This window comes from Microcebus murinus, chromosome 1 (genome assembly GCF_040939455.1).
Source record: "Microcebus murinus isolate Inina chromosome 1, M.murinus_Inina_mat1.0, whole genome shotgun sequence".
Taxonomy (NCBI): domain Eukaryota; kingdom Metazoa; phylum Chordata; class Mammalia; order Primates; family Cheirogaleidae; genus Microcebus; species Microcebus murinus.
This window is the reverse complement of record NC_134104.1, coordinates 57,686,745-57,714,698: the sequence shown is the minus strand read 5'-3', so window position 1 is coordinate 57,714,698 and position 27,954 is coordinate 57,686,745. Positions and strand designations below refer to the sequence as shown.

The following is a 27,954-nucleotide window of genomic DNA, read 5'->3' as shown; positions in this document are numbered from 1 at the left end:
TTAGGACTGAATTTATCTGGAATAAATATTCTAATTATTCAAATTTTTGGTCATTTTTCTTACTATTAGATTTCTTGCTATGATTTAGAATTTTGTTTTAGAAGTTAATGTTGGTCATAAGGCATTTTTGTCTCATCTCCTACTTTTCTCTCTTTTTTTCTTTTCTTTGTTCACATGTGTCTGAATAATGGCCTTACAGTTGATTCTGGATTCCACGTTCCTAGTCTCAATCCCAGTTCCTACAGCGGTACCTCTCAGCTTCATTCCTATAAGAATATTTTATTATAAGGCTATGTTTTATTCCTCCACCTCTCAAGTCCTGTGGTCTGGTATGAGCTATTGCCCCAGACAGCAGTTGACCAAATGTTTGCAGCCACTGCTGAAGTAGTAAGCCAGACTCTGGTGTACCATTTCATAGGGAGCAGTTTTGATTCCATTACTCCCAAGAGCTAGACTTCCAGCTACCTCTTTGTGTTTCTGGATCCAGATTTCAGCAGGCCTTTGGCGTCAGCACCATTTGCCCCTCTTAGCTTCTTTGGATAAATGATCATCTTTTTAAGTCTGACTCTGTCTCTATGGTTTTCTCATTTTACATTTTATCAAATTCCTTCAGTTAACAACATATTTTGGACAACACTCCTTTTATTTTTATCTTTTGCTTAGATACATCATTTAAAAACAAATATTATAAATTACAGGTATTAAATGTTTAGTTGTGCTTGGCACTAGCTTTACATATGTTATTTTTTTCAATCCTTTCTATAATCAGTTATTCTTATGCTCATTTTACATAGTTGAAAGTTAAATAGGCTAAATAAATTCCCCAAGGAAATAGGTTTTAACTAGTATAATGGTAGACATAACATTTGTGAGTTGTTTGTTGGTTGTTTTTTTATTTCAAAATATTAAGAGGATACAAATGTTTTGGTTACATGGATACCTTATATAATGCTTAAGTCAGGGCTTTCAGTGTGCCCATCACCAGAACAGTGTCAAAGAATCTCAAGAATGGAAAAAGAGATATAACATTTGAATCCTGTTTTCTCTACTATCAAAACTATGATTAGATTCTGTAATTTTTAAGAAAAACTTATCGTATTTATTTTTAATAAGTTAATTAAATTAACTAAAATTAATTTTTGCAAAAAATATATCTGGTCCTACCTCAGAAATCTTTTTAAATATTTTCTATGTCTTTATATGTCTTTGGTCTTCCATCCCTCACCTTCTCATTCTTTCTCTTTCTCTTTTGATCTATGACTATTTTGTTTGTTATCAAACTAGCAACTTGGAAGTTTTAAAGTATAGTTTATTCTTTTAGTAATGATTACTGTTACTTTTCCTAAAAACATTCAGAACTATTTTCTTTAATATTATTAATTAAATAGTATGCTGTATAAAATGAGACATTTAGGATGCTGTTTCTTCATCTATCCTGTTACCCAATTTCTTACATTTTATTGTATGTCAGATATAGATTACTATTAGTTTTTATGACACAGTATTGGAGAGGATAACAGTAATAACAAAAATCTGAGTTGCTTAGTTTGCATAGTAGAGAGCTTCTAGCACAAAGTAGGTGTTTAATAAATATTTGTTGAATGTTAAAATACTGGACCTGTTTTGTGTACACAGAGAGAAAAAAACATAGCTGAGATCTCTTTAGAGTCTCCCTTTGCTGCTGGATGACCTACTATCTCATTCAAACATTAGATTTTATAAATTCTTGAACCACCATATGATTTAATAAATACCCTTTCTGTCAATTCTTTTGTTAGGCAAACACATGCTTCATGAACCAGCCCTTTGCAATCAATGAGCTTCTATCCAGGTTAGCTCCATTGATGGCTATTTCCACATTTGCCCCTTCTTCCCTGCCTCACTCCCACAAATAACAAACATATTTGACAGGTCCCATTCTCACATCAGTAACTACTGTTAAGTTTTCATTTGGCAAATATTGTGAGATTCTTGAATATAAATAGCAATATTTGTATCATATTAAATGACTAACAGTCTATATTCTTCCAGTATAGCTCATGATGTATACCGTTCAAAGAGAGACATTTTGAAGTAGTTTCTATTGTTTTCTTTTTCAAGGGTAGTTATTAAAATACCCAAATATTGTGAAAAGAAATTCTTTATATGAATTTGTTGGGAAAATTGGATTTTTCATTAATATTACCAAGAAACTTAGTGAAGATCTGCAACACACTAGAATAAAAACACTGTGCTTCTGTTGTGGCAAAGAAGGTTAACTAACACAATATATATTAGCAAGAATAAAAACAAAGGATAAATAAACTGCATCATTTGCTAATGTGCAAATGTATGAAAATTTCAATGACACATTTGATAAATTTATAAGACGTACATATTATTTGTGTTATAAGGACACTCAAGCCTTCTGTGTGGCATGATTTTAACAATCTTTTATACATAACAACAGATTGAAATTAAACTGTCTTCCTAGCTATTACTATTTTTTAGATTGTGAAAGTGATTTTTATTATTCTTTATTTAAAAGGTACTGAACCGAGAATCAGGAAACTTGGTTTCTAATCCCAGTGCTGTCACTCAACTGGCTCTATGACCATAGTTAATTCATTAAATTCTATGGGTCACTTCTTCATTTGTAAATGTGGAGAGTTGGGATTCGTGCTCTCTTTGGAAAGCCTCATTCAGTTCTTGCGTTCCAGCATTTTACATTATCTATTATATAAAAATATCCACACATAAAAATGTGACTGAATATAGGTTCCATATAACAATAACCTAAGTTAATTAACAGAACTTATAGGAAATATCCAAGAATGGGATGAATTTACCCTGAACAAGGCAATTGAATTTAGATGATAAATAAATAACCAGGAGCTATCATAGTTTCTTGATCAGGACCTGATGAAAGCATTATTTTCAAAAGTACTGTTGGGCATTAGGGTATAGAATGAATCAGAATGGAATAAATCTGGAATATGGAACCATGGCATCATATGATGCCATGGTTCAGAATGAGATAAGGAGAGTTCAGATTATGATGATATAAGCAGATATGAAGTAGAAGCAACAGATACAAAGATAACTAAGATATTTATTGATTCAAAAAGAACAGCTAAAAAGAATATAAAAAGAAAAATCATAAAAGAGGAAATACGAATGTCTAATAAACTTATGAAAAAGTATTTTAACTCAATATCACTCAAAGACATGGTTTATAAAAAATAAAAATTCTCAGTGTTGGTAAGTATGCAGTAAAATAGGCACTCATAAAGTGATGGTAAGTAGATTTACATTGACATAAATTTCTGCAAAGTAATATGGCATTATATTATCAAGAACCTTTCTTTAGAAATGTTATCTTTTGTCCTAGTAATTTCACTTCAAGTCATCTATCTATAGGAAATAGAATCTCAGGCAAAGATTTATCTATAAAAATGTACATCACAATGTCATTTATAAAAGAGAAAGAAGAGACAAATAATCTTAAATTTCAAAATCAGAGAAATTATTAAGCCAATTATGGAATATCCATATATATATCACTATTACATATCTATATAATATATAGTTCTCAAAGATATTTTAAAGAACTTTTTATTAGGAAATGTTTATGAGATAATATAACTTAGGATATCTGGCCCAAAAGAAATAAATAAACTTGTATGCCTAATGTGATCCCAAGCTTAAAAATGAAAGTTTTTGGTTATGATGCAAGAGAATACATTAAAATGTGAAGAACAGTTATCTCTGTATGCTGGAATTAAGTGATATTTTATTTCTTCTTTTTCTCCAACTTTCTAAATGCTCTAAAAACATTCTAATGACTAGAAAAATAAGAATTTTAAGCTAATAGCAAATAATCTAAATAAGAAATCTCAAAATTTGATAATTCAACTTAAGGAAAGAATACATGTCTAATTTGAATTTATCCAGTTTCTGAGATATAGGGATATATAGATTTTTAGTTTCCCTAATCTGAATCATATCATATTGTTCATTATTGCTCATTGTTTCTCAGAGTTTCTCTTTTTCTTTTTTGGATCCTTGTACTTTTGTCTTAGGTGATTACCCTACACTTTGTCATTTTAGAATGTCATTTTCTTTAGAATCTCATTTTCTTCAATCAGTTCTGACATTAAAATGGTCAAACCACATATACATGTATATGAGATCATCTCTTATCACAAGGGAAAGAATCTAGATAATTTATGTTTTCAAACATTTTTAACTTCTAAATTTCTCTTACAAAAATTTGTCAATCTAATAATAGCATTTTGAGTAATTGAAACAAATGAAAATAAAGGACACAGTCAATATGTCATTGCAGAGTCATTTTTATTGGGTGAAATGAAGTACTACTGATAAAATTTATTAGGTACCCATCTCAAGAATAGAATCTCAGCTGCTCTATGTAAGAATGAATAAACATAACAACTTACTTGGCTCTGCACCCAGAAATTTAGCCAAAAAAGAAACCCAGTTGGACGCCAGAAAGAATGAACCAGATAAAGTTTAATCAGTTCAAAATATACAAGTAACTTAGTCTGTGCCTTTTCTAACAAAACTGTACAAGTAAAAATATAATCTTTAAAATCTGAATTCCTTACCTTAGCCAATGGCATAGTGTTGGAGTAACTAAAAGTTTCCAGACCTAACTCTCTTTCCATTCTTCCAGGAGAATGAACCACTCTCACTCTCCCTATGGTCTCCACTATAGTTCATCTCCTTTTCAGAACTGTAGTTCTAGTGAAGACAGAGACTCTGTCCTATTTATTTTTGTTACCTCAAGTTCTGGCAAAGTGCATGATTGTTGAACAAACTAATGAAGGATTCACAACTTAGTATTCATTCGATGATTTTAGTCTCCATAAAATAATCTAAGGAGAATGTTCTTTGGATACAAATGTTTACACCTTGTATATTATTATAGAATAAATCTTGCCAGTATCTATACAAGTTCCTTTAGAATGATAATACCCCCAAATTATGGACATCTTTGGGAGTAAACATCTTTCAAGAACATATTTTACCACAAGGGATGAGTTGAAATACAGTAGTATAGTTCTTAAGAGCTCTTTCAGTTATAATTATGACACCCAGAGCAAGTTACTAAATCTCTCTGAATCTCAATTTTTCTCATCTGAAAGATGGGAAGAGAAATAATACTTAGTTCATAGCCTTTGCTGTGGAAATTGGATGACTTCATATTCAATAGCATCATGCCAAGCTAAACCTGGGCTGCTATTGCTAGAGTTAATGCCTCCCTGGACTTGCACATGCATCGTGACAACTGGAACACAGCGTACAGGTATACTAGCAGGACTGTCACTGGATATAGAATTAGAGAGTTTAAGTGCATAAGCCAGTGTTTTCAGGCTTTGTAGTAGTATAGAAATTACTTGAGAAGCTTGTTTAAAATGGAGATCTTTGAGATCTCCATTTTCTCAAGTATTTAGTATTAGTATTAGTATTTAGTATTAGTATTATTATTTCCTCAAGAAATACTAATTCAATTGGTTTGCTCTGGAGTAAAACCCTGAAATATGTCTTTTTTATATATTTACCAAGTGACTCTGGTGCAGCAGGTCCCAGACCAAGCTTTGAGTAATGCTGGCATCGTGACTCCATCTTAGCTCTGGTCACAGACCACCTCTAGCATCCTTCCCCAGGATTCTCACTGCTCCATGCTATGTGGCTTTGCTACCAGAAGCTCTGTTGCCTCCATGCCCTTGCCCCACCCTGATGAAGCCAGGAGAGAAGACTAGGGAAGGCACAGTCAATTGAGAAAACCTTAGTAGCTATAATAAATTATCTGTCATTTTGTATTATTTGAACTAATGATCTGCATTAGTCTAAAAGTGGGCTGACCTGAGAGGTAAGCTTAAGCTTTAGAACAACAGTTTCCTCCCAATAACTGTGTATGACTGGCTATAGTAAAGTTTATCTCCTGTTTTTTATGGAATTGCTATCTATAGAACTTAGATGAATAAGCACAATGGAAGTGCAAAGTGTTAAATGCATGCTTCGATTTAGTCAATGCATTTGCACATTGAAGTAATTAGGATGTATTTAAAAGCATTCTGCTTATAATACTTTGTTCTCCATTTCCTACAAATCAAATTAGTGAGGGGTAGATTTGATTTTGACATCATTTTGAAAATATTTTCTTTCTTTTTTAAATTTCCTTAGTATTACATTTTTACAAAGTTCAAAACACAACCAACTGTGACTAAATTCATAAAAACAAAACAAAAAGTCCTAAGTACAAGAAAATGAAAAACAGCACAGAGTAATATGCAGTAGAACAACGTAAATCATACCTCACAAATATAGTTGTAATAACACACCTTATCCATGTCTGATCAATTAATAACAAATACATACTGAGATGGTAAATAGCTCATTCTTTTACTTTGATGAAATGTATTCATCTCAGTCCAAAGAAATATGAAAAGGCAGCCAGATCTACTTAGAAAAATCTTAACCATCTCCTATTTTCATTATAATATATGTAATGCAGTGAATATATATGAAGAAAGAGTATAGGGTGTTTTCCTTGCTTGCTAACAAAGCATTCAAGCAAGATTATTTATTTTTTAAATATAGTTAGATTTGGCAGAACCAAGAAAAGGTATGGAGCTATGTAGCATAGACAAAGACAGAGCTGAATTCCAGCTCTGCACACTGTCTGAATTATCTCAGGCAAGTTACTTTACCTCCTCCTTGATTCTCAGTTTTCACATCTATGTGGATAATAATATCTATATTTCAAAGTTGTTTTAATAATATCTAATAATGTATTTGAAGAGCCTGGCATTTAATATATATTCAATAAGTGGTAGTTATTATTATTAAGTCAGGAAATAAAATTTGGAGGGATAAGAATCCAAAATCCTCAGAGGGAAAAAAAACTAAACAAAAATATTCTATGATCTTACTTTCCCAGAGGCTATTTACACAAGTCACAGATTTTATCCTAGGACTTTATCAGGATTCTACAGAGTGGAGTGTTTTGCCCTTGTAATCTTCTCTCCTCCCAAATTGTTTTCCTTATTGCAAATTAATGACCTCAAAATTTATGTTGAGAAATGCCCTTTATACCATTGAAGTGCATAATTGAATAAGCGGACTTTGCCAATACAAATTATTATCATATTCTTTTATTAAAGATAAACGGGATTTTGCACTGGGCTCAAATAAGTCTAATTCCTCCTATTTTTTCTATACTACTTTTGTAGTTCTAGAAGTATATGTATTTATACATATAAATACATATTTATACATAGAAGTGAAGGTGGGGAGAAAGAGAGAATGAACAAGAATAATCATCTGTGCTTCTTAGGACCCAGAGAGAGTGTTAGTGACAAGTTCTGTGTTTCATATTTAGAATGTGCTCATTAAATGGTTCTTGAATTAAGTAAATGAGGAAAAGCAAAATGCTAAGAAAAATTTCCTATGGCATAAAGAAGCCAACTCAAAAGTAGTATATGCAGGTTGTAGGCAGATAGCTCAAAAATTACCTGTGGGCGTCAACATCTCTTTAGTTAGATTGGCTCCATGTGGAACCACAGCCATCTCTATTGAGAGTCACTAATTCTTAGCTGGAGAAGGTAGCTAAGCCAGGAGAGCTGACTGACCAATCAGAGAGCCAGGGAATGTCAGAGCTGGAAGGAAACATGGAGATTTTTTAATCTAAGGGCCTCATTTGTCAGTTGAAGAAACTGAATGATTTGCAAAACACTTGGTGGCATAGTTTTTTGGGACTAAAACTTGAGTTTTCTCATTCTGATCCAATTTATTTTATATTGTACCATGTTGTCTTTGCGTGTCCCAGCTGCCTGTCCACCTGGGCGTTCCCATCTATCCACAGTGGCTCCTCTTCCTATACCTAAAACAGTACAACAAAGCATCCAGCAATGCCTCTGATTAGAATCATCTCACCTATTATGGCATTTTCCATAGACCCTGAGAGATTCTTCATTTGACTCTTAAAATCAGTTTTTTCATTAAGAAATAAATATTAAATTATTATTGACCATTAACAACTCATCCAAATTACTTTATGTCCTTTTCAAGTGATTATTAGGTAGAGATAAAGGGAATGGAGAACAAAGAACTTTATGATTTCAATGGGGAAAAAGTGAAGGGCGAGTTCTGTCCTCGGGGTGTTACCCAGGGGAAGTCAAGGCCAGGTGGACTATGGCAGGGTACCCAGAAAGTCACCTACGGATTTGAATCTTAGAGAAGTAGAAGAGAGATAAGAAGAAGTGACAGAATAGAAGAAAGGAGAGGTTAAAAGAAAAGGGAGGGCACTGCATGTAAATTTAATAATTTGGTCTTTTGGTTCATTATTTACTATTTTTATAACTCCGTTGCTTAGTGGAGAAGCTTTCATTCAGGTCATTTATGTCCTGTTACAACTTACATTGCTACTGTCAAGTAATTACTCAAATTCCTCAAATCAAATATTAATGACATCTGTGAGAGAAGAAATAAAGTATTTGATAGGTAAATATCTTCCCTTTCCACCTGAAGAATAGAGGAAGTGTTGATAGGCTGTTGATGGTGAGTTAAACTGGCATACCAGGAATTTTTATAAATGGTTTTCCCATGCTCCATTGAATCTGTGGCTGAGACTTTAGTTGTATACCAGCTGTGCATGCAAAATCTCATAATTATTCTTACTGTATTAAGCATTTTATAGCAATTTTAGCTCTAAAATGCTATGCCATAGTTTTTATGCAAGTGTACCAGACATGTAAGCTGTTCCAATGAAAACATTTTCTTTCTTTTAGACACATGGTTTTAGGTTTCCAAACTTAGCTCTTTGCATTGATGGAAGAATCTTTAGGACAGACATCAGGGTTTTTTTGAGGGGGAAGAAGGACAGTTGGATTTTCTTGCATATACTTTACTTCTTCAAGCAGCCTCATCAGAAATGCACTAATTAATTGTGTGATGGTGATATTAGCAAGTGCTGCTGCTGAGCACTAGTTCATCCACAGCCTGTCCTATTGAGAAAAGAACTGGAGAGGAAGCTAGGGTTATCTCTGCATTCCTCCGGGGTATAATGACAAACAGGCAGAAGGACTTGGACTTAACCTCTCTGCAGAAGGCTGACACCTTTAACACTGCTGCACATGCTGCTGCGCCTGCAGTAGCGAGTCTTGGGCCTGAGCCCAAAGCTGGTGTGGAGTTTGAACCCTTGGCATTCTGGCCCAGAGCCAAGTGCTATCAATGGAACCCCACTGACACCTTTAGTTATTCTCCTAGATTAGGATAGTAATTTACTTGTCTCTTTGATTTCAAGTGTCTGGTTTTGTTTCCAGATGCCTCCCAGCTCATCTGTATTCCAGGGGTTTTAAAAGACTTTAACCTCATTGGCTCTTCCCTTTGTCAGTTCCATTTGGTGAACACAGGAGGGATACAGAGAGACTAGAGAGAGGCAAGGGGGGAGTGTTGTATGTGTGATGTAGGGGGCATAAGGGGAGGGCTTGGTGAGACTGCAGGAATAAATGAAAGGCATATTCACTTCAGAATATCAACTATTATAGCAGAGCAAGTCAGGATAGAGTTTAAGAGGTGATGTGTAGAACAATGTAGTGGAAAGTGTTATTAGATAGATTCATGTGTAAAAGCACTCCAACCAGCAGTAATCTGAAACTCCCCCAAATGATTGCAATATATTAAAGAGATGGAGAAACCATAGAAATTTTATCCCAACGCCAATTGGATTTTAACATGCTATAGCAGGAAAGGCATTTATGCATGGGTGTCATTTCATGTTTACAAGGGCCTGTCTAGCACTGTTTATTGATTTTGCTGCAATTTTTTCCCCAGGACCCTGTAGATAGATAATTGCTAGAATGTCCATCATTAGCACAGCAATGAGTGCAACCATTGCACTAAGAAAAAGATACACATAGGACCCTGCAAGCAAGCACCAAATGGGGGAAAGAGTCACACAATAACATGTGCAGCTATAACTCCAGGCAAACACACACACAACACCCTGTGTAGCCATTGCACTGAGAAAATACACACAGCCCCCTATGCAGCCATCACACATCAGGAAAATACACACATGACACCCTTATGCAACCATCACACTAGGCAAAAGCACAGACATAAAATGCTAAGTCAATAGGAATGAACAGCTCATAAAAGCCTACTGGAATAGATCACATCACAGCCAGGTACATCTGTTCTCAGCACTAACCATTATCGTTAGCTTAAAATGCTTAAAATCACTGTGCATCCTCAGGTCTAGGGACAGATTATTCCAAGAAGATTCTGCTAAATAGATTTGGCAATGCAGTGAAGGGGACCTCTACTACATTAAAGTGATGCATTTTGCATCTCAAAGGCTGTCAGCTGTATTTAGAGGAACTGTGTGATTGAAGAACAATGCTCTAGGATAGGATAGCATTTTTTCTAGCCCTTGTAAATCTGGAGGTGATTTTTACCCCAACTGGAGTTAAGTGTACAATTGAATGGGCAGCTCTCAGATTGGAAGGTGACTAATAAAAGCAGAATTGCAAATAGCTTTCAACTTGTGCTGCAAAGGAAGCCACTACATCCTGATTTAAGCTGGAACTCTCAGGTGGTGTGTCATGTTTAAAGGTCTTGGTGAGGTCAGACTTCAAGCCATCAACTTGAGATAAATAAGTAGCAACTACAGTCCTTGCTTCATAGGATTGTCTGCCCAACTGAGGGGAATAAAGGAACCACCCACCTCTTCTTTCACCAGTGCCTTCTCTTTATGCTCTTCCCTTGGTCTGTGATGTTATCGTAACTGTGTGACACAGGGGTTACTGCACTGTGAGGGAAACTCGGCGTGTCCTTCTGAAGAGTGGCCCAAAAGAACTGGATAGAAAGAGTTTCAAGCTTGCAGTTCCATGTTTCAATTACAGTGGCATTTTGTATTTCTACTGAGTGAGAGAAGTTTCAAGCTAGCTTGTTAAGAATGATTTACACCATAATTCTAGGAAAAACAAATGTGAGTGACTGAGATTTGAAAGGAAAGAGTAGGGGGAAGTGCTAGACTACATGAATCCTAAGTAAATAGGGAGAGTTTTTTTTTGGGGGGGGGGTTGTTTCCTTTTTTTAAAAAAAGGGAAAATGTATGTATTATTGGTAATTACTTCTCTCACCTAGGTAGAGTGAAGCAAAAGAAAACAGAATCGCTCCATTTGTTTCATATAAAAGCAAATTTTCAGGAGAGGACAGGTGTTTCCCTTAAATTTGCATGACAACATCTTACTGGGAATGAACAGTGCTGGAAATGAGAACCAAGAATTCCACTTTTTTTTTTTTCCAAATGTGACAGAAAAGGTTTTGTTGGGGTGAGATAAGCATTTTCCATAAAACAATGGAGTAGTGACATGAAGTAATTACATGGTGACTGGGACACACCACATGGTATACTGGAGAAATTGCATGATACCTACGTGATAACTGTAGTAACTTTAGTTATCACTACCACATTATCTCCTGATAACTATATAATTAGTTTGTGTCATCAAAGCACCCTAAACGTATGCCTATTCCAGCTACTCTGGTAGAAAAAAAAATAAACTTTTTGCAAAGGGGAAAAAAAGCTAATGAAGAAAGTTGCCAAGAACAGATATTTTGTAATCTGTGCTAAATCTCTGCTGGAAAACATGAACAGTAACGAAGCTGAGAAGACAGTAAAAGAAATTCGGGGCAAGGTGCCAGACGCCCAGACGGAAGGAGAATGTGGACCAAAAGATTGCGACAATCGGGTAATTATGGTTTATGAATTTCAGCTTTAATCTGTAGTTCAGTGAGTCCTGATTAAATATCTGTTAAACACAATTAAAGTTTGTTTTTGTATTTCACCGTCTTGATCAGAATAATTAGAGACTGCGTGTTTCATGTCAAAAGTAGCAAGAGGAATTTTAGTGAATGAACATCGTTTTTAAAAGCCATTTGTAGCACCAGCTGTTGGCATTATTTTATATTTTAGTGTTATCAGCATAAAGATGGTCCTCTGGATGCTGAATAGTTTCCAGCAGGACAAGGATGTTATGCTGTTATGATGGGCATGTGCTGATGAGGCTTAAATGTTTAAGGGCTAGTGTTCACTGGAAACAATGGACAAGGGAGATGTAGGTCAGGGAAGCAGATATTTTAGGTAAGAGAAGACGGAAGACATTTGAGTTAAGTTTACCCAAGCAAGTGAGGGAGTTTCTCGTGGTAGCCACCTGCAAATGCTACTTGACTTACTGAGACAGGTTGTATACAGTGCCTGAAGGAAGGGGCACAAGAAAGGTGTGATGAGAAGTGCTGGCATTCTGTCCTTGCTTGTTCCTGGCTAAAAACATGGGCCTTTTATTCCTAAAGTTAGTGGAAGGAGATGCTAGAAGCACTTACCATATTAATAATTATTTGACTAAGGATAGCAGTCTAAATTCTGCAAAAAGGACAAGGTAAAATATAAATAGGATTAACTGAAACTGGGTAAAGGCGGTAAAATGAGGTTCTCCAAACCAAAACTAAGACTGTGATTTCCAGACATTTGTGCCAATAGAGAAGCTGAGAATTGTAAGTTACTATCTCCTATGTAAAAATGTCTATGCAGCTTACCATGGTATAAGGTTTAAAGAAATAAGATACCATCTTACTTGCCATTTGAGACTTGGGTACCTAGAATATTTTGGTCCCTGTGATAGAATAATGGCCCTTCAAAGATGTTCAGGTCCTAATCCTCAGAACCTGTGAATGTGTTGCCTTACATGGCAAAGAGACTTTGCAGGTGTGATTAAGTTAAGGATTTTTGAGATAGGAAGATAATATTGGATTATCTGAGCAAACCTAATGTAATAATAGAGGTCTTTTAAGGAAAAAAGGGAGGCAGGAAGGTCACAGAGAAGGAGATATGACAATGGAAGCAAAGGTCAGAGAGAGAGAGAGATTTGAAGATAGAAGAAGTGACCATGAGCCAAGGAACACAGGCAAACTTTAGTAATTGTAAAAATCAAGGAAAGGATTCCTCCCTAGAGGCTCCAGAAAGAATAGCCCTGCTAACACCTTGGTTTTAGGACTTCTTACCTCCAGAACTATAATTAGTTTGTGTTTTTAAAGATGTTTAGTTTGTGGTAATTTGTTACAGCAGCAATAAGAAACTGATATAGTCCCCATGAACCTGCTTCATGGACTTTATATGTATTTAAAAGTCATCTGGTGCATCTAAGTATTAGAAAAACAATAAACCTCTATGAATTTCATCTTTTAAGGCCCATTTTCCAGGCTATCTTTGTGGCATGCTTTGAAGGCACCTGCTGTAAGAATTTTAAAAGCCTATGCATTATAAATTAAAATTATGGGCAAGTTCAACCCTATCTCCTTAGCACCACTTACCAGCAATATATTCCACACGATTAGAAATGTTTACAGGGAGGGAAGATTGCAGAGTGAGGATAATTTCTATAACAACAACAGCACTTAGCATTTGAGTATTGACCATAAGTTGAGCCATTCGACTGCCAATAATTGATCATTTTTGACTTGCAGACATGGCATTTTCATATGGTTCAATATATCCAGTTTTATCTTATTTAAACATTCTAATAACTTCATGAGGATTCTAGGACAAAGATTAAAATTTCACCAAAGACTAAATACATTTTAAGAGTTATGCAGGTGTTAGATTAATAAAATACTTTATTTCCAACATAGTCAGTTAAAAATGGGATTAAGTCTCAACTGGCCGAAGGAGTTTTGGCAGATTTGAGGATGCAGGTTTGTGACTTGGGTGCTATTCCAAAAAGTGATGTATAAAAGACATGGGGAAGTTGCAAGGGAAAGGGAGCATACCTCAAATAGACAAAGACAATTATTAAATTTACTACCTAGCATCTTTGTACTCAAAAGAGTATATACAGGCATACCTTATTATATTGCACTTTGATTTATTGTGCTTTATATATATTTCATTTTTTTATGAATTGAAAATTTGCACCAACCCTGCATCAAACAAGTCCACTGGCACCACTTTTCCAATAGGATTTGTTTGTTTCCTGTCTCTATTTCACATTTTGGTAATTCTTGCATTGTTTCAAAATTTTTCATTATTATTATATCTGTTATAGTGATCTGTAATCAGTGATCTTTGATGAAACTATTTTGATTGTTTTGAGGTACCATGAACAATGCCATTATAAGATGCAAACTTAACCAATAAATGTTGTGTGCATTCTGACTGTTCCATCAACTGGCCATTCCCCCATCCCTCTCCCTCTCCTCTGGAATCCCTATTCCTGAGACACAACAATATTGAAATTAAGCCAATTAATAATCTTACAATGGCCTCTAAGTGTTTAGGTGAAAGGAAGAGTCACATATTTCACTTTAAATCGAAAGCTAGAAATGGTTAAGCTTAGTGAGGAATGCACATCAAAAGCCAAGACAAGCTGAAAGCTAGGCCTCTTGCACCCAGTTAGTCAGGTTGTGAATGCAAAGGACAAGTTTTTGAAGGAAATTAATAGTGCTAGTCCAGTGAAGACATAAATGCTAAGACAGTGAAACAGCCTTAATGCTGATATGGAAAACATTTTAGTGGTCTAGATAGAAGATCCAACTAGCCACCACATTCCCTCAACCCAAAGCCTAATCTAGAGCAAGACACTAACGCCCTTCATTTCTACGAAGGATGAGAGAGGTGAAGAAGGTACAGAAGAAAAGTTTGAAGCTAGCAGAGGTCAGTTCTTGAGATTTAAAGAAAGACACCATCTCCATAACAAAAGAGCAAGATGAAGCAGCAAGTGCTGATGTAGAAACTGTAGCATGCTATCTAGAAGATCTGAATAGATAGGTAATTCATGAGGATGGATACCCTAAGAAACAGATTGTCAAGGTAGACAAAGCAGCCTTTATTGGAAGAGGATGCCATCTAGGACTTCCATAGCTGTTGAGGAAAAGTCAATACCTAGCTCAAAGCTTCAAAGGATAGACTGTCTTCTTTGGGGCTAATGATGCTGGTTACTTTAAGTTGAATCCAGTGTTCATTTATCATTTATAAAATCCTAGGACTCTTAGGAATTATGCTATATCTACTCTGTCTAAGCTCTATAAATGGAATAACAAAGCCTGGATGACAACAACATGTCTGTTTACAACGTGGTTTACTAAATATTGTAAGTTCACCATTGAGACCTACTGCTCAGAGAAAAGATTCCTTTCAAAATATTACTGCTTATTCACAATTCACCTACTCACCAAAGATCTATGATGGAGATGTACAAGGCAATTAATGTTGTTTTTATGCCTGCTAACACAACATCCATTTTGTAGTCCATGGATCAAGGAGTAATTTTGACTTTCAGGTTGTATTATTTAAGAAATATATTTTGTAAGGCTATAGCTTCCAGATAAGTGATTTCTCTGATGGATTTGGGCAAAGTAAATTAAAAACCCTTTGGAAAGAATTCACTATTCTAGATTCTATTAAGAACATTTGTGATTCATGAGAGGAGGTCAAAATATCAACACGAACAGGAATTTGGAAGAAGTTGATTCTGACCCTCATGGATGACTTTGATGGGTTCAACACTTCAGTGAAGGAAGTAACTGAAGATATGGTGGAAAAGCAAAAGAACTGGAATTAGAAGTGGAGCTCAAAGATGTGACTGAATTGCTGCAATCTTAAAACTGGAAGGGATGAAGAATTGCATCCTATGGATGCAATAAAGTTATTTCTTTTTCTTTTCTTTCTTTTTTTTTTTTTTTTTTTTTTTTTTTTTTTTTTTTTTTTGAGACAGAGTCTCTGTTGCCCAGGCTAGAGTACAGTGACATCATCCCTAGCTCACTGCAGCCTCCAACTCTTGAACTCAAGTGATCCTCCTGACTCAGCCTTCCAAGTAGCTAATTTTTTTTTTTTTTTTTTTATAGAGATGAGCTCTCACTATTTATTGTCCAGGCTGGTCTCAAACTCCTGGCCTCCAGCAATCCTTTTGCCTTGTCCTCCCAAAGTGCTGGTATTACAAGTGTGAGCTACCATACTAAACCAAAGTGATTTCTTGAGATGAAATCTACTCTTGGTGAAAATGCTATGAACAGTGTTCAGATGACAACAAAGGATTTAGAATATTACATAGACTTAGTTGATAGTGCGATGGCAGGATTTGAGAGGATTGATTCCAATTTTGAAAGAAGTTCTACTTTGGGTAATATGCTATCAAACACCATGGCATGCTACAGAGAAATATTTGGTGAAAGGAATAGTCCATTGTTGTCTTATTTTAAGAAACTGCTACATTCACCCCAAGCTTCAGCAACCATCCCCTATCAGTCAGCAGCCATCTACTTTGAGGCAAAGCCTTCCACCATCAGAAAGAATATGACTTACTGAAGGTTCAGATGATTGTTAGCATTTTTTAGCAACAAAGTGTTTTTAATTAAGATATGCACATTTTTTAGACAATGGTATTGATAGCTACTTGATAGACGACAAGAGTAGTGTAAATATAACTTTTATATCCATTGAGAAATCAAAAGATTATGTCACTCACTTAATTGTGATAGTCACTTTATTGTGGTGGGCTGGTATTGAACCCACGATATCTCCAAAGTAGGCTTGTACTACCACAGAGGAAGATGGGATAGTGTAATGGTAAAAGGCTTGGACCTGGCATTGGACAGTTTAGATGTAAATGCTGGTTTTACCATTTATTAGCAAGTTAATGTCTGTACTTCCCTTTCCTTATCTCTAAGAAGAAATAACAATAATAGTAACCGCATGGATATAGTTGCTGGGAGAATTAAATGAAATAAATGTAAAGCACTTAGAAAGGGACCTGGCAGGTGATGTTAGCTGCTGTTACTGTTATCATCATTATCATCAACCATCATCAACATCATTCAATACTGAAAAGTAACAGACTCAATAGGAACCTAACAAAGGAAAATGTGCCTTATTCATTGTTAGTAAGTTTAAGAAAACTTAGGAAACTTCTCCTCTTACTTACTGTAACAATATATTTCCAATGGTAAAGTCTACTTTTAACTCTGCTTTGATAGTGTGTAGAAAAGAATACAGTATATCTTATTCACTCAATTAGAAGGCTATTGTATTAGTTTTTTTCCATTAAAAAACTTGTAAAATGGACCACAAAACACCATTTCAAAGCTTATAAATATACAACTTGACCTTCACTTAGAATTATATATATTTATTCATGTTGTCTGTCTGGTGCCTAATAATTTTTCTCCCTGTTATCTAATCTTCAAGGCTATAATAACATACCTGAAATTAAGCTAAGAATACTACAAACACCACTAAGATCACAGTGGGCTTTCCTTTAATAAAAAACATGGTTAGAAAGATACCCACCATGCCTCAATGTTGGTGCTGGTCAGAAGAATATGTCTACACAGGCAGTCATAGCATTTCCACAGGGATTCCTTCTCTGTGGAAAATGTTGAAGCCAGCAGCCTTTCAATCTATCCAAGGAGGATTAAGACTAACTGGTTTTAGAATGCTATTGCTTAGAGAGATTTCTAGCCTCTCTTAGTTTGTGGCATCCATTGATAATCTGATGAAAGCTGTGGACACTCTCCACAAAAGAGGATGCAGTACCATTTTATTTATTTATTTATTTTTATTTCAGCATAATATGGGGGTATAAATGTTAAGGTTACATACATTGCTATTGCCTTCTCTCCCCACTCGAGTCAGAGCTTCAAGCGTGTCCATCCCCCCAACAATGCACATTGCGCTTATAATGTATATATATACCCATCCCCTTCCCCCTCACCTGCCTGACACTCGATAAATGTTTTGTTTTGTTTTTTTAACATTTTGGTTACATTTTATAACTTTGCCTTTACCTAACAAAGGTTAGAGGTATGCCCTACCCCTCCACACTGTTCACCACATCCCTCAGATGTGGGTCTTTCCCCCATCCCCTGAAATTCCCTTGAACACCACCACGCTTTGAGCACCATATTGATAATCGGTCAGTACTAATGTGATGGTGAGTACATGTGGAGCCCATTTTTCTAATCTTGTGTCACCTCACTTTGGATAATGGGCTTAAACTCAATCCAGGATAATATAAGTGGTGCTCACTCACTGTCATTTCTTAGAATTGAGTAATATTCCATTGTAAACATATACCAAATTTTAATAATCTAGTCACAAATTACCGGATGCAGTACCATTTTGAAGGATTCATAGACGCCCTCAAGCCTATTGGTTAACCCCAGATTAATTATCCCTGGATTACAATTGTGTTTTAAGAAAAACACTGCAATACTGACTAGGCTGACAGGATTTGAGAACAGAATTGTGCAGCACTTATTTACCACGTGATTTTGGACCAGTCATGAGTATGTAGTGTGGTCCTAGCTTTTAATTAGTAAGATTAGTATCTTTTATGCTAATGTATGAGGAAAGCATATATTTGTTTTTAAAGCATTTTGAGGTACATTTAAAGAACCACTAGGATAAAGGGTACTGGTTTTGCCCTTGTTTACTGTTCTTTTTTTTTTATTGTTTAGTCATTCATTTATTCATTCATTCAGCAAATATTTATTGAGGCCCTACTATTCTATGCACTGAGAATATGGTAGTGAGCAGGACTCATAAATTTCTCTTTCTTTTTTTTTTTTTTCCATCCCTTTCCTCCTCCCCCCTCCCACCTGCACACCACCCAATAAAAAGTTTCTTTTTTCTTTTTTGTCTGTTTGGGGTTTTGGTTTTTTTGACATTTTGGTTACATTGTATATCTTTGCCTCTCCCTAAGAAGGGTTAGAGTTATGCCCTTCCCTTCCAAAATGCTCGCCACATCCCTAAAAATATCTCTTTCTTATGGATCATTCTAATTAGGGCAGATAGTTAATAGAAATGTAAACATACTACCACACACTGAGGAGTGAAATGAAGAAAATGGGAGTGTAATCTAAGAGATGTGGCATGTAAGGAAATGGCATTTGGCAGAACCCTGAATGATGTTAGAAACCAGCCATGTGAAAATCTGGAGATCAAACCAGTCAAATTAAAATAGCAATAGCAACTGCAAAGGCCCTGAGACTCAAATGATCTAGACATGCGAATTATGAAAGAAGGTCAGTGAATGAGGAGAGGTATATTGGAGATGTGGTCAGAAAAGGAGTGAGAAGCCAGACTATTGCAAGCTTCATGGTGAGAAGTTTGAATTTTATTCTAGTTGCAATGGGCAGCCTTTGGAGATGTATGTAATAGGACCTGATTTCACTAAGAAATCATTATAGTTACTCTGCAGAGAATGATGTGTAGAGGAACAAAAGGGAAATAATCCCAACTGATAGTTAAGAAGATATCCGAAGTTGAAGACATTAAGTAGCCTCATGGCAGTCTAATGTACTTCCTCGTGGAGAATTTTAGATGTCTTATGGTGAGCAGCCAAGAAAACAGAAACTGATTAATGAAGTGTAGTATCTCATATGTCTTTGATCAATTAAAGGATTGTCTTTGGGCCTAAAAAATGTTCTTCCTGAAAGGAAGAGGAAAAGGAAATGTGAGCACAGTACAATGATGAAGTGGTGTTGTGGGGGGAGGGGGGAGAGGATTGTTAAAGTAACTGAGAAAGTAGTTAGCAAACAGGAACCCCAATAGATAAGGGAATTTATGGGCCCATTTTACTAAGGTTCATCACAAGTAATCTGCCTCCTCTGTTTCCTGAAAACTGCCTAAGATCACATGTCACCTAAATTCTTCTTCTTCCCCTCTTAAATACAGGTTTAAATGTTCTGTTCCTTCACCATCATGCACCCCTCAAAGCACTTCACAGAGAATATCACTATTCTGTTATGTTTATAGATGTTTCCCAATAGAAATAAAAGATTAAGTCTGAGGGATATGTTAGTTGGTTACTTGGTCAGTGCAATATATTAGAGTTTTAATGGGCCACTAATATTGCTTAATAGAAGTTTAGTTCTATTATTCCTCATCAACCAATTGAAATAAGTTTAATAAATGGAAAATCATAATAAATACAGCCAGGAATAAATACAGGCCTGTGTAAAAACAGTGATTTATTGTTAACTTATGGACAACTTATTTTCACTAATAAACTAAAAAAGTATGCTAATCATGTCTCAATGATATTCATAACTAAGACAGATTGGTAAAGTATGCAATTATATATGAAAATATATCTAGACAATCATTCAGGAGGCAAGAAGTGGGAGCCTTTTCCCAAGGGGCATTCCTATGAGACTATACGTTCTAGCTCTAGGGTAAGTATGAAGAGATGAGAAACTGCATTAGAGTTAAGGATAACTGACTTAAAGTGAAGGTGAATTTCACAATCAGAGTTCCTAGAATGACCTTGCAAATTGTATTTCCAGGGAAACATGACCATAATAATATACTATCATGGAATAACCTTATTTTGTGGACCAAAAACAATTAGGCACTATATATGAAAAATATATCCCAAATATTAAATATAAAAAGCTTATTTAAATGAAGGCTTAACAACTGGTTATTGTTGTTGGTTTTGGGGTTTTTTTAAAAAATGAGAGTTGAAAAATCCTATAATAGAATTTCCTACTCTTCTGCTACCCCCGGTCCTTGTGCTGTTTTAAACACTTCCCCTCCTGTTAATTCCCAAACTGCCCTTTCTCTGGGGAACAGAATATAAATCATCCTATCTAAATTTCAAGGATGACTATTCCCACATGAGAGCATATCAAAGCTGAGAAGAGAATACAGAACTCTTAACAACCAGTACAATTCACACCAGCTCATCTGCTACCTCCTAATAAAACTGGTTGTTAATCTTCCCTGATTTGTCTACATCTTTCAGGTAATAAAAGTGTCTAAACCATAATGCATTCTTCCAGAGAAGATAATCAGGTAACTTAATACCTCTCTGCTCAGAGATACAATGTCCCTTTGTATCCAGTCCTGAATTGGATTGACATTTCTAGCTGACACTTTACATCAAAGGTCATTTTGCTCAGTTCACTATCTGATTTTTTTATTGTCTTCTAGAACATTCCTAATTCTTACAAAGATTTCTTCATCCCCAGCAGTATACTGAGAGCTTCTAATTTCATTATCTCATTGGTATATTTCATTAATTATTAAGATTTATGTAATTATAAGTTTCTCTTCCTGGGAAAGTACCTGAGTCTCATCATTAGCAATATTAATATTCAGAATATTATAAACACCAAAAGTATAGTTGAGTTGGGCATAACCCTGAACTGACAAGGGAACAGTGAACTCCCTAGTAGAAAGGGTGCTAATAACTGTAATGCTTTCATAAGAGCTATTTATTACATAGTAAATTTTCTTGAAATGGAATGAATCACTGTGAATAAGACTTGATTTTCTTCATTTATTTATGTGGAGCCATTCAACTCATACAGATTGGAAGGCAGTTTCTATAAGAAGACCAACTGGCGTTTTGAGACTTAGTATGGATGCTACATTCTGAAGGATATCTTTTATTGTCCCTTCCCTTCAGTTTTGGCTATTGCTCCCTTAGAAAAGAAAGGCATAAAAATATTATAATTAAATAAAGTAACAGAATTTCCAAAACTTAAACTTTCTAAAGAATAAACTCTAGTCATTGAGGGTATAATGCTACTAAAGTTATTAACAAAAAAGATTTGACTAAATAAAAATAAAAGTTGCGGCCGGGCGCGGTGGCTCACGCCTGTAATCCTAGCACTCTGGGAGGCCGAGGCGGGCGGATTGCTCGAGGTCAGGAGTTCGAAACTAGCCTGAGCACGAGTGAGACCCCGTCTCTACTATAAATAGAAAGAAATTAATTGGCCAACTAATATATATATATATATATAAATTAGCCGGGCATGGTGGCACATGCATGTAGTCCCAGCTACTTGGGAGGCTGAGGCAGAAGGATTACTTGAGCCCAGGAGTTTGAGGTTGCTGTGAGCTAGGCTGACGCCATGGCACTCACTATAGCCTGGGCAACAAGCGGGACTCTGTCTCAAAAAAAAAATAAAATAAAATAAAAGTTGCATTAGAAAATAATGTCACAGCAATATGGAAAATATGATGTCCCTTCTAGAATCTAAAATCCCTGAAGATGCAGTACTGCTGGGAGAACTAATTGATACAGGATTGAAAGAGAGATCATGAGACTATCCAGCTTTATAAAAAGTATGTCTGAGAGCTGAGGAAGAGATATATTTTGGTTGAATCTTTCATAGTGGTATAGCATTTACCAAGATACAAACATATTTATAGTAAATTTATAGTAAATGCAGATGAGATTGGGAGGGTAGGGAGGATTTAAAGCAAACAGTCAGTGAGGAAGTAGACCTGTTGGGAGATACTTGAAGAGAAGCCCACAGAAAGAAAACAAATAGTTAACTTTTCACTGACATGCTTATTCTGGTTTTTTTTAATTATTTATATTGGATGGTGTGATGTTGTTGCCTTCCATTGATTGAGTATAAAAAAGAAAAAGGAGTGGAAGACAACAATACCTATGTTATCTCCTAATGTATTTTTGAATGACTCTGATCCAACTTCCAGTTTCAAGCTGCTTAAATCCATCTCATTGGCAGGTCCAAATCTAGAGCTCACATGTTTGGGACAATTAAAGTCAGCAGGGTTTGTGGCTCCCTAACCTAGGCTTTATTGTATATGGGGTAAACAGCCACTTGTAATTTAGTGAGTAAGTGCAGGTCTTTCATGATGCACATATCAGCTCCACTGAAAACCGATCAATTTCTGTGCTTGGCAGTGGCATTCATAAGGCCCCTATGGAGCCCTGTCCCATGCCTGAGGGTCATTACTCTTCCACAGGAGCACTGACAGTCATGATGAATGGTGGTACCTGGGAAGAGGAGTGCTTGGATGTTTAAACAGATTACATTTTCCTTTTGGATCACATTTTAGACTGTCTACCCATGTGGATAGTGAGGATGGAATCAGGGCAACTCATATGTGAACTAGTGATATTCAGGTATATCAACCATTGTTTCTATTGGGGGAATGTTGTGCATCCTGTCACAATATTATATGTACTGCAAAGCAATGGGTGATAGCCATATATAGCTGCTGAAATGCTGGGATGTCGACAGGTGTGAGATTCTGTCCGTCACTATTATCTACAACAAGATTCATTACCTGCCAGCCAGTAAACATCCCATTTACACCATCTGCAATGAATTAAAAAGTGACGAAAAGAATCAAGATCAGTTTGAGTTGCAACGTGATTGTCAAGTTCATTTTCATCTCTGGAAGCCCTTTAGTTCTTTGAGAGACTTTAGGGAAAAATATATGATGAGGAAACCCAGGAATAGCCTTGCAGTGGCAAATCTGATAATTGTCAGGTTTTTAACCAGGAATTTACAAATACAATTATCTTCCTAAAGTGTAAGAAATGTCCAAGCCTTTGTCAAGTTCCCTTTTCTGTTCTTTCCTCTCTCTGGTTTTCTGGTGTGCTGGAACTGGGAATCAGTGTTTGATACTCCTAAACTGATGCTGACTACAGTGAGAAATATTTCATAAAAATGTATATTTTAACATAAACTCTGAGGCAAGGCTGCCACTGTATCCAGAGAAGAAGTGATGATTAGTTTCTAATTTACACGTGCAGTGATTTCTTTGGCAAGTGTGAATTCCATGTCCTATGGTAAGTTTCTTTGTAGCTGTTCCTCCTTGAAGCAGTTATTGGGATATTAAAAAGATACAGAGGTCTACTGACACTTGAGGCTATTTAATTTGTATATAAGCAAACTAGCTGTCTGTCCAGATTACACATGTGGGTCATTCAGTGGTGGAAACTGCAGAGCAAGAGATCAAATAGAAGTCTTGTGTACAAAACACATGAGAAATAGCAGGCGAATTTGACATTTATTTATACATTTCACCTTTGATTAGCAGAATTTTTTGGTTTTTGTTTTTCATTTTCCTTTTTCTTTGCCAGATATTCCACCAATGAGAAAATAACGTTCATTCTTACCTTGAAGATGGGAGTTCTCAGTGTTGCCCAGGGTACTGCTCTGAGCAAAGAGACCAATTCTGAAATGAGGATATTGAAGATAAGCCTTTCTGAAAATAGCCCTAGCTATGCAGTAGGATTTCACTCCCAGAAATCCATCTCTTCCTCCCACAAATTGCCCTTGTGATATTAACATAGGAAGGAGATTATATATTACCTCATCTCCTTACAGCGAAAAGGACAAGTGCTGTGGGAAAGCTTTGTTTCTTTTAATCATTTCAGGCATCCCCTGCCTTCAATATTTCACTGAAGTGGTCCTTGGTTGCCTTTAGAAAAACACTCCAGTGAGAGAAGAAGAAACAGAATAATGAAAATGATGACCTCATCTGTAAAGGCTTTCTAACCAAAAGGGATAAAGGCATAAGCTATGACCCCCATGTTCAAATATCTAAGGCTGACAAGAATAGAAAGATAGTATAAAGTTATGAACACCTCTTCAATATTTTGCTTGGTAACTGATCTATATGATGCTATAATTTGACAGGAGACATCATCGCTTTATCAAAAGTTCATCTGTTTGTTTTTAGGGGGAAAGACACAAACCTCTATGCAGGAGAATTTTAGGGCTACTAACTTTAAATATGCTAGAATAAGGAAGATAAATGTCACATTGTGAGAATAAGGAAGTTATTTTGCAGAACCTAGCAAGGGAGTAAATAAGTTTCATTCTTCCTTCCTCTTCTCTTGTACCCAATCCTGGATTTGAACATTGTATTAATTCCAATAGGACAAAGTTAGTTGCTGATAGAGTCACAAAACTATAGAAGTGTAGACTGTGCTTATCTAGAAATAAAATCTGATTATATTTGAGTCATATCTGTCCTGAAGAGCACATTTTTAAACTAAAATAGAAGGAATGTGCCAAATAAGTTATTCTGTGAATGTATGGTGTTCGTTTTAACTAATACAAACTGGATCGGTCTATTAATAAGATTGAGTTAGGAAAGCTATAGTACATCTCTACAGAATAAGAAAAGTAAGGTCTAGTATAGGCTGTTAGATGTACATATGATCCAGCACAAAATGCTGATTTTTCACTGATTTTCTAAGGACCAAATAAAGACTTTAAGAAGGATGGTTAAGCAGAGGCTAAGTGTTTGGAAAAGTAGAATTTAAATTATACTTGTATTTATTATATTTTTCCTAAAAATACCTTAATTTAAATCCCAGAAATTTATATATATTGAGCTGTTATAAATTATTGATTAATACCTTATGTACCAGAAACTTGTCAAAAGACAGACTAATGGACAACAAACATAGAAAAAATGCTCAACATCTCTAATCATCAGGGAAATGCAAATCAAAACCATAATGAGATTTCACTTAACTCCAGTGAAATTGGCTTTTATCAAAAAGTTACAAAACAACAAATGTTGGTGTGGTTGTGGAGAAATAGGAACATTCATACACTGCTGAGGGGACTGTGAATTAATACAACCTCTGTTGTAGCTCTGATGTGGGTGGTGCACAGGCAATGTATGTAACCAAAGTGTTTGTACCACCATAATATTCTGAAATTTAAAAAAAACTTATGTACCACATCATATATTTATATAAAATCAAAATGGTAGAGTCCTTAAAGTCCTTAATATGTGGCTAATGTCCAATTGCTGCAGCAGTCATATGGTAAAGTCTTGAATTGGATTGCTTCTCAAGTCTAAAGGCCCAATTAAACATAAGGTATTGCTCACAGTTGCTCTCTTGGCAAAACATCATTTAATTGTCCTAGCAAATAAATATAGATTTGGAGAGAAGAGTATAAATCTGTGAAGCTATATTGAAGATACTTCTTTTTTTTTTTTTTGATGTAAACTAAGGTAACATTTTATTTTTTTTTTATTTCAGCATATTATGGGGGTACAGATTTTAAGGTTTCAATAAATTGATGCTGAGTCACTTTAAGAAGTATCTTCAGGGCATTTATTGAAGATACTTCTTAAAGTTACCCAGCATCAGTAGTCCAGCTTAGACCTACTTTTGTGTGTGTGTTTATATAAAATAATGGGGTCAAAAACAATAATTCTGAGGGCAAAATTGTAACACAAGGTAGTAGACACAGTCTTCATATGTCTCACCATATCTAAGCTTCCACCTTGTCTTGAATGAGCAAATAGAAAGAGACCATGTATGAGACCTGGCTTTTGTGTCTAGCCTCATCTTAATTTTCTAACACAAGAGAGTTATGTGTATTTTTTTTCCAAACAACAAACATGTATCAAATTACCTGGTATAGTAGCCACTGGCCACATCTGCAGCAAAGACTTTTTTGTGGGAGCTCCCAAAGCTCATAACCATGGAATGAACCATAATTATATTGTTTAGAAATCCATGTCGGAGAAAAAGTTTTTTTACTTTAACCATTTCCCCATTAATTTGGGGCTATTTGGACACAGGCCAGAGGAACACTTCTGAATCTCTGTAACTTTGATGTTATTTTAATGGTTCTAAAGTAGAATGGATTACTGAATGACTAAGGGAAGTAAAAATCCAGAAGGAATCAAGTAAAAAGTTAAAAAAAAGTCACTGTCCTTAATTTCAAGATCTTTTTGGACTAGATTTCTTAACCCTTGATGTCTTCTCCTTTTATGACCATTTCCAGAGAACTTCAGCTGGAGACAAAATATTAATAATAAAGAAAAGTAATTAAGCTATGTGTGATCATGGATAGATAACCTGGGTATTTAGAATTTCTATGTTTTTAGCTGAAGGTGAGTTTCCATTTATTTATAAAATGAAAAGTTTCCTTATAAAAGTTCTGTGAACTTTATTTCTTTGAGGAACATATTTAGAAGATTACAGAAACATGTGGGGCACAATCAGGGTACATCTACTTATAACTTCACATCTACTCATATCCTTTGTGGCTTCAAAGGTAATGTGCCTTATAAGCGAGGAGAGTATTTTATATTGAGTATCATATGATAAGTGGCAACTTTGCCTAAGATAATTTGTAGGACTAGAAACTGAAATATTATCCTTGGTTTCTACATGAAAGAATTTTTTTCTTGAATCACCCACTTTTTATCTACCATCTTTTCTTCATTTAGTTGCTTACATATACCCCTATCTTCAATTTCAATCTCTCAAATGTTATGTGTTCTGAAAGGCCCGTTCCAAATGCTATTTCCTTTTTTTTTTTTTTTTTTTTTTTTTTTTTTTTTTTTTTTTTTTTTTTTTTGAGAAGGAGTCTCACTCTGTTATCCTGGCTAGAGAGCCATGGCATTAGCCTAGCTCACAGCAACCTCAAACTCCTGGGCTCAAGCAATCCTACTGCCTCAGCCTCCCCAGTACCTGGGACTACAGGCATGCGCCACCATGCCCGGCTAATTTTTTCTATATATTTTTAGTTGGCCAATTAATTTATTTCTATTTTTAGTAGAGACGGGGTCTCACTCTTGCTCAGGCTGGTTTTGAACTCCTGACCTGAGCGATCCTCCCGCCTCGGCCTCCCAGAGTGCTAGGATTACAGATGTGAGCCGCCATGCCTGGCCTGAAATGCTGTTTCCTTTATGAAGCCCTTCTTTATCTTACTTTCTTCGTTTCACCTCTCCCATGCAAGGGAAGTCACTGATTTCTCCTATAGACCATAGACCAGTGCCCCGCCTCCAACAAAATTTTATGTACTTCTTTTATGAAGTTTAGTGCTTAATTTGCATCATCTATAAATTTTTCCAATTCTGCTAGCTGTGAATTTTTAAGTGAAAGAACTTTGATACTATGTCTTAGGACACAGCAGATACACAGTAAATATTGTTACTCAAATTGAATTTCTTTTATTCTGAACAGGAAATTTTTTTCAGAATTTTCCATACTACTTACAGAATAGTAAACTGATAAATAACAACATGATCGCATTCAAAATGAGACAGACAATCAAAGTAATTTTTAATCCTCTCAACTCTACAAATCCCTTTTGTTTCAGATGCTCAGGCATCCTCTTTAAAAAGAAAATTTACCT

General features: G+C 35.5%; 1 protein-coding gene across 21 annotated transcripts in view; it reads left to right on the top strand.

Moving 5' to 3' along the window:
• Positions 1-27,954, top strand: part of ZBTB20 (zinc finger and BTB domain containing 20) — a 760,184-nt gene that overhangs the window by 527,958 nt on the left and 204,272 nt on the right. For 2 of the 21 annotated variants that reach the window (XM_076001604.1, XM_076001643.1), the window contains one exon: positions 11,672-11,765. The exons of the other annotated variants lie outside the window; for them this stretch is intronic. The gene's annotated coding sequence lies outside the window, so the exon portion shown is untranslated. The remainder of the gene's footprint in view (positions 1-11,671; positions 11,766-27,954) is intronic. 21 annotated transcript variants of the gene reach the window in all.